Here is a 7,518-nt window from a genome sequence, read left to right on the forward strand (position 1 = left end):
GATGGCAGCAGAGAATAATTTTTCATGACACACACTCCTGTGGACAAAGATACACATGAAATGTCCACAGACAAAAACTTTGTTTAAACAAATGTCCTTAGGTGTCATTTTCAAGTAATAGCAGAAGAAATAACTGTTTAAGGTATAGGCTGAGGTGTTATTCCCAAAATGACAAACAGATGGCAGCACGGAATGAGTATTCAAGATGACCTACACTAATGTGTTTTCAAAATGCCCACAGGACCATAGCAGAGAAGCACTTCATGACATGCACTCCTGTGTTTTTCACAAGATGCACACAAAATGGCAGCAGAAAACAATTCATAATGACATTCCGTTGAGTTTATTTTCATAATGCATGTGAAATAGTGACAAAATAACATTGTATGATATACACTGATTTATTTCCTAAATTCCCACTACATGGGGGCAGATGGATATTCATAACACTCAGGAGTAATTCTTTAAATGCCCTCTAAATGACAGCAGAGAACAATTTTTTATGACATACACACCGGTGTTATTCCTAAGACTCACACAAAAGGTAGAGGAAAAAAACTTTATAGAGACACACCCTGGGGTGTTATTTTTTTTAAATGCACACGATTGCGATAGAAGTAACTTTTCATGTCACACACTGTGGTGTTATTTCCAAAATGCCCACTAGATGGCAGTAGAAAATAAATTTTTATAGAGACATACACCTGAGTGTTATTTTCAAATGTCCACGAGATGGCAGGGTAGACCCATTTTTCATGACAGGTAGTCCTGTGTTATTCCCAAGATTTACACAAAACGGCAACGGAGAAAAAATGTATAACAACATACCCTGAATAGCTTTTCTTTTTAATGCAATTGACATAGCAACAGATGAAAAGTTTATTAATGACATTTACTGTGTTTTCCCTAATGCCCAACAGATGGAGCAGAAAATAATTTACGCTGACAAACAACTGGATGTCATTTTCAAAATGCCCACGAAATGGCAGCAGATAATCACATCATGACATGTACCTCTGTGTCTTTAACAGAAGAAAACAAAAAAGGCAGTAGACAAAAACTGATCATAACGACATTTCCTTGTGTTTATTTTCAGAATGTATTTGAGTTAGTGACTGAAATAACATTTTATGACATGCGCTGTGGTTTTATTCCCAGAATACCCACTAAATGGCAGCGGAGAATGAATAGTCATGGTGAACCAAAACTTGCGTGTTAATTTCAAATAGCCCACGAGATGGCAGCAGACAAAAACATTCTCGGACTACGTACCCTTGGGTTTTATTTATAAAATGAACACAGGATAGCAGCTGAAATATCTTCTTATGATATGTGCTGTGGTGTTACTCCCAAAATTCCTACCAGATAGCAGCAGAGAATAACTTTTTATTAGTTACATTGTTATTCCCTATATCAGGGTGTAAAATAAATATTTATGATGATACACACTAGCTTATTATTTTAAAAAAGGTCACAAGATGGCATCAGAGAATAATTTTTTAAAATCAACTTCTGCGATTTTCCACAAATGCACACGAAATGGCAGCAGAAAACAACTTTCATAATGACATCTTTAGGAATTATTTTCAAAATGAGCACAGGATAGCAACTGAAATAATTCTTTGTGACATGTGCTGTGGTCTTCTCAAAATACCAACCAGATGGCAAAAGAGAATGAATATTCATGATGACAATCGCTAGGTGTTTTATTAAAATATACACCAAATAGCAGCAGAAAGTAACTCTTTATTACTTACACTCTGGTGCTATTCTAAAGAGAACAACAATAGGGGCAGAAAATGAATTTTCATGATGACCTACACTCGGGTGTCATTCCTAAAATGTCCATCAGATGAAAAAATTATTATATGGACATACACTTGCATGTTATTATCTAAATGCCCACGAGATGGAACTGAAAATAATTTTTCATAACATGCACTCCTGTGTTATTTCTTAGATGCACACAAAATGGTCATGAGCCAAAAGTTTGGTCAGCAACATGCCCTTATTTTCTAACAGCAATACATAGCAGCAGAAATAACTGTTTATGATATGGACTGTGGTGTTACTCCAAATTCCCACCAGATGGCAGCAGAGAATGAATATTTATGATGAGAAACACCTGGGTGTTAATGCTAAAATGCCCACCAGATAGCAGCAGAGAATAACCTCCTATTACCTACACTGTTTTATTTGCAAAATGCACATTATATCAGAGTATAAAATAAATTTTTATGATGCCATAACACGGGCGTTATTTTCATATCACCCATGAGATGACAGAACAATTTTTCATGACAAGCACTCCAATGTTCATCTCAAGATTAACATGAAATGTCAGCAGAAATAATAATTTCATAACATCATGCCCAACAACATTCTTCTGTCATACACAAAACGCCCACCGGATGGTAGCAGACAATGACTATTCATGATGTCAAACACTCGGTGTTATTCTTAAAATGCCACCCAGATGGCAGCAGATAATAACATTTAATTAATTACACTCTGGTGTAATTCCAACATGCACAGTAGCTGAGAACAGAAAATATATTTTCATAGTGGCATACGCTCGGGTGTTATTCCCAAAACGCCCACAGGATGGCAGTAGAGAATACATTTTATGACTTACACTTGTTTTCAAAATGCCCACAAGATGGCAGAAGAGAACAATTTGTCATTACATGCACTCCTGTATTTTTCTAAAAATGCATACGAAATGGCCGTGAATAACTTTTCATAACAACAAATGCTTAGGTATTATTTTCAAAATGCACATGATATAGCAGCTGAAATAATTCTTTGAGACATATGCTGTGCTCTTCTTCCAAAAATACCCATTAGATATAGGAGAATGAATAGTCATGAACCTACACTTGGGTTATTTTCCAAATTGTCTGCCAGATAGCAGCAGAGAATGAATATTCATGATGACACACAGTCAAGTGTTACTACTAAAATATACACCAGATGGCAGCAGAGACTAACTCTTTATTACTTACACTTTGGAGTTTTATTCCAGAGATGTACAATGATGGGGGCAGAAAATGAATTTACATAATGACCTACATTCAGGTATTATGTCTAAAATATCCTCCAGAGCGAAGCAGTGATTTAGAAATTTCTGACATGCTCCTGACGTGAGATGGCAATACAGAATCATTTCCATGACATACACTCCTGTTTATTTTAAGATGCACACGAAATGGCCGCTGATAAAAGCTTTGCTCAATGACATGCCTCTATGTGTTGTTTTCTAACTGCACAAGATAGCAGCAGAAATAACTGTTTATTACATGCAATGTTGTGTTATTCCTCAAATCCCCACAAGATGGCAGCAGTGATGAATATTCATTATGACCTACATTCCGGTGTAATTCTCAAAATGCGCACAAGATGGCAGCAGGAAAGATTTTTGTGATGACATAGACCTGGGTGTTAATTTCAAAATGTCCACGAGAAGGCAGCAGAGATCAACTTTTTATGACTTGTACTCCTGTTTTATACACAAGATTGACAGAGATGGCAGCAGAGAAAAATTTATAATGACATATACTGGGGTGTTATTTTTTAAATACACACAAGATAGCAACAACAACTTCTAGACATGCACTGTGATGTTATCCCCAAAATGCTCACCACATGGTAGCAGAGAATACTTATTTTTTTACAGATACTCGTGTAATTTCCAGAAGCACACGAGATTGGGGCAGAAAATGAATTTTCATGATGACCTACAGTAGGTTTTATTCCCAAAATGCCCACTAGATTGCAACAGAAAATATTTGTTGGTGATATACACCTGGAAGTAATTTTCAAAATGCCCATGATACAGGAGCAGAGAATAACTTTTCATAACATGCACTTCTTTGCTTTCCTAAGATGTGCATAAAATATCAGCAGACTAAACTATTTATAAGAAAATGCTCTTGAGTGATGACCTACAGTAAGGTTTTATTCCCAAAATGCCAATCAGATGCCAATATAAAACAAATTTCTGATGACATATGCCCGGTGTAATTTTCAATATACCCACGAGATGGCCGCAGAGAACAATTTTTATGACTTACAGTGCTGTGTTTTACCCAAAATTTACATGAAATGGTAGCAGAGAAAAATTTGATGATGACATGCCCTTGGGTGTTACTTTTAAATGCACAAGAGATAGCGGCAGAAATGTTTCATGATATGCAATGCAGTGTTATTCCCAAAATAGCCACTGGATGGCAGCAAAGAATGAATATTCATGATGATCAACACTGTGGAGTTTATTCCTTAAATGCCCACCAGATGGCAACAGAAAATAACTTTTGATTACTTATACTGTTGTTCTTCGCGTAATGTATCCGATGTTGCAGCAGAGAATAACTTTGTATTACTTTCACTCTGGTGTTATGCCCAAAATGCCCACCAGATGGTAGCAGTGAATGAACAGTCATGGCCACCTACACTTCGGTGTTACTCCTAAAATGCCCACCAGATGGCAGCTGAAAAATTATTATATGGACATAGACTTGTGTGTTACTATCAAAATGCCCAGGAGATGGCAGCAGAGAATAATTTTTCATGATGTGCACTCCTCTGTATATCCCAAGATGCACTCGAAATGGCCATGGACAATACCTTCTCATCCGAGTCCCTGGGAAGTGGCAGCCCAGGAGTCATGCCTGCCCCTGGCTACGTAATCAGCCGTCCTGGAGGAGCAAAGGGGATCATGTTTAGTCTCTTCTCCCTCACAGGGAGCAGACACGGCCGGGTGGTGGGGATCTTCTCGTACAGTGAAGCAGCGGGAGGGCCGGGGATGTTCCACCCCACGGAATCCACAGCTGGCAGCTGTCCGGAGGCCGCAGGGACTGGACCACGGATGCATGGTGCTCTCGGAGTCTGTGCAGCCTTTGTGTGAAACCTCCTGAGGGGAGAGGCTGTCGCCCCCATCTTTGATTCTAACGAGTATGAACGGCTGAGGTTTGTTACAACCGGAAGGCCGAGGGCGGAAGGCCGAGGACGGCAGCTGTGGCCAGGACTACGTTCAGTGTCCACAGGGTTCTTACCTCCCTCGGAGGCCGAGGCTGTGAGGGAGCAGGTGCTTGTCTCACCCATATGGATGTCAGGAATTGAAACATCCCAAGGGGTTATCTGGGCTGCCCAGGTGGCTGTTCAAATGCCCACAGCAGGGTCAGTTCTGTGATTGGCCAGTGGAGCTTGATAGGGCCTACACTGGCCTGAGCTGCAGGACCGCATATGCCTACCTGCATGGTCAGAAGCCTAAGGCTGTCCTGTCTGAGACCTGACTGTCCATTGCTGCTCATGTGAATGGGACAAAGGATCCAGCCAGTCCCAGGAGGGCCCCGCCAGCCCTCAGGAAGGCTGCTCCTGGTGGCTGACAAGTCATTGTACCCAGTCCTGTATAAATCCACACATGTCTGCTGGGTACCATCAGGCATCAGTTTCTAGGGCTGTGCTAGAAACTGACACTGCTCAGGCACAGTGGGGCCAGCAGCCCCTTCTCGGGTGGGAGGGCAGGAGGAAACCCTGCTGACCTCTGAGGCCCTCCACAACCCTAGCCTGAGGACGAGTGGGACTTGAAACAGTGACCAGAGCAAATGTTTCATTCTTCTACTATCAGAGTCCATGACGGGGCGGCAGACAAGCAATAGCCCAGCTCAACCCCTGCCTCATGTGTGACCCTGGGTGAGTTCTGCTCATCCTGTAAACCTCAGAGAGATGAAAGTGGGGAAGTGGGCTGGTGAGGCCTAAACTTAACCCTAACCTTTACCCTAGACACACAACCTCTAACCTAACACCACAAATGCAAACAACTCTAACCTTGGGCCCTGAACCCTCCACACTGACCCTAAACTCTAAATCCTAACCCTGACCCTAGCACTGACACTGACCCCTCACTCTCACTTTCACACTGACCATAATCCTTACCCACCAACCGTAATCCCCAACCCTACTATTAACTCTTTAACACCAGGCAGTCTGTAGAACAGAACCGGTGCTGGTTTTAAGGGTTGTTTGAACATTTGGTCTACTTATTTCATGCTTAGGTCTGTTCATTCCTGGAAGAAGCCACCCTAACACAGAAGAGAAGATTGTCCACTCTGCTATAGTTTGGTTGGTAGACCATGGCTTGCGCCACTAAGTGTTACATTGAGTGGTCATGGCCTCAAGATGGTGAAATAAAGCCACTAATCCTTGGTCCTGTGATCCTAACAATGAAAGGGGACTCCCAATATGGCCCTGGTCCCAACTCAGACCCTTACCTTGACCCTTAATCCTAACACTGACTGTGACTTTTTTCATAATTTTATCTATACCATGGGAGGCATGGATTTGTAAAAGGCATATTAGCTGTGAGGTGACAATTCAAGCTTCGACCCTTCGCAACGGTGCTCTTGGTAGAGGTGACAGCCTTTGTAAAGGCTTAAGGTGGTTTTAAGCCTGTTTTGAGGAAGCAGAGTGGTGGATAGAGCAGAGGGAATGGGGGAGCCCAGGCAGGTCGTTGTCCCGCTAGGTAGAGAATTCAATGAAATAATCCTGTACCATGACCAGCATAGGAACTGCCGCACAGGAAGCGCCCATTAAATGTTCACTCTTGTTCATTATAATTATCCCAGAGTAAAGATGAGGAAAACTGAAGAATCCGCTCTTAGCGCAGGGCTTTGCACACGCAGGGCTCAGAACCACATCTCCTGGTTGGACGGCCTCAGGACAGGCTGTGCACACAGTGAACAGCCTGGAAACTACCCCGCACCATCCGCACTCGGGGCTGGCCCGGAAGTCCTGCCTCTCCCCAGAAACGGGAATTCCACGCGGCAGCGAGCCCGGCAGGGGCTGGGTGGGCGGCGGCCCGTCTGAAGCCTCCACCTAGGGGCTCCCCCTGCGCAGTCCCAGGTGACCGCCAGCGCAGCGTGGGGCGGGACCCCCTCGTCCAATACCCGAAGGGCGTGCCTGCACCCCCTGCCCTCCCTGCAGACCCCGACGCGGTGCACCCCCTCGAACCGTGCCTCGGGTGGGGACGTACGCACCACAAGACGGGGACAGTCTCACAATCAAGCTGGGAGGAAGGAGGGTCTTCCACCACCAGAGCGCTCTTCTCTGCTTCCAACTAAGATCCTCCGAGATCGGTCAGGCGGGCCGACTCCACCTCGCTCCAGAACACCTGCGCGGCGGTGTCGGCGACACGGGAAACTTCCGATGTGTGCAGTGACGGGTACATGCAGAGATGGTACTCGAACTCCGATCCTAACGCACCCCACCGAAGCTCCCACCGCAACGCAGTGACGTCAAGTGGGGGGGGGGGCCCTTGGAAGGCCTCGACACATGCGCAGATCACCGACTGCGCAACTGGCCAATTGCAAGCCTGGAAGTCCGCACGCGGCCCTCGCCTCCACTGCCCTGATCTCGGGCTCCGGGGGCTTTAAGCATGCGCACTAGCGCTCGCCCGGAACGGTTAATCCTGCCGCCCGCACTCCCGGGACGGCGGGGCGGAGCGCACTGCGCAGGCGT

This window comes from Pteropus alecto, unplaced genomic scaffold, assembly GCF_000325575.1.
Source record: "Pteropus alecto unplaced genomic scaffold, ASM32557v1 scaffold74, whole genome shotgun sequence".
NCBI classification, from domain to species: Eukaryota; Metazoa; Chordata; class Mammalia; order Chiroptera; family Pteropodidae; genus Pteropus; species Pteropus alecto.